We start from the raw sequence: 1,245 nt of genomic DNA on the forward strand, positions 1-1,245 counted from the left end.
CCACCACACCCTGTTTGCATTTTTAGTAGAGACAGGGTTTCACCATGTTGGCCACACTGGTCTCGAACTCCTAAACTCAGGTGATCCAACCGAATTGGCTTCCCAAAGTGCTGGGATTACAGGCGTGTGCCACCACGCCCGGCCACCCAGCTAATTTTTGTAATTTTTGTAGCAACTGGGTTTGGACATGTTAGCCAGGCTGGCTGCGAACTCCTGGCCTTAAGTGACCCACCCGCCTTGGCCTCCAAAAATGCTGGGATTATAGGTGTGAGCCACTGCACCCGGCCCTAGATTTGTTGATACTTTAACATAGGTTTTCATGATATATCACTCTTCATATATATAAAAATGAAAATGTAGGCAAAATAAATTGGTTGGAGTTGTCAAAGCCCTGTGACCAACGACCACCAGGAATACACCTGTAACCAAAATTAGGTTTAATTTGCTGCAGTGAAGGAGAATACATCCCAGGGATACCCTCAGGGCGCCCTCAGGAAACTCCTTAAATTTGGCCTTGTTCCCATAGTTCTATGGAGGAATTAGGGATATGGAACTGGTTCAGGATTGAATACTGTCAAGAAACAGGGGCAGTTCAGAAACTGGGTATCTTTTTTTTTTTTTTTTTTTTTTTTTTGAGATGGAGTCTCACTCTGTCACCCAGGCTGGATTGCAGTGGCACGATCTCGACTCACTACAACCTCTGCCTCCCGGGTTCAAGTGATCAGCCCACCTTGGCCTCCCAAAGTGCTGAGATTACAGGTGTAAGCCACCACGCCCAGCCTGGACTACAGTAATTTTTGCTAAAAAGAAGTAGCAATTGCTCCAAAAAAGGTGAAGTCAGGCCGGGCACCGTGGCACACACCTGTGATTCCAGAACTTTGGGAGGCTGAGGCAGGTGGATTGCTTGAGTCCAGCCTGGACAATATGGTGAAACCCTGTTTCTAAAAAAAAAAAATTATTTTTTTTAAAAAAAGGCAAAGTCAGCCAGGAGTGGTGGCTCACGCCTATAATCCCAGCACTTTGGGAGGCTGAGACGAGCAGATCACCTGAGGTCAGGAGTTCGAGACCAGCCTGACCAACATGGAGAAACCCTGTCTCTACCAAAAATACAAAATTGGCCCGGCATCATGGCGCATGCCTGTAATCCCAGTTACTCGGGAGGCTGAGGTTGTAGTGAGCTGAGATCGCACCATTGCACTCCAGCCTGGGCAACAAGAACAAAACTGTTTCAAAAAAAAAAAAAAA

This window comes from Mandrillus leucophaeus, unplaced genomic scaffold, assembly GCF_000951045.1.
Source record: "Mandrillus leucophaeus isolate KB7577 unplaced genomic scaffold, Mleu.le_1.0 Scaffold43, whole genome shotgun sequence".
In the NCBI taxonomy this organism is placed as follows: domain Eukaryota; kingdom Metazoa; phylum Chordata; class Mammalia; order Primates; family Cercopithecidae; genus Mandrillus; species Mandrillus leucophaeus.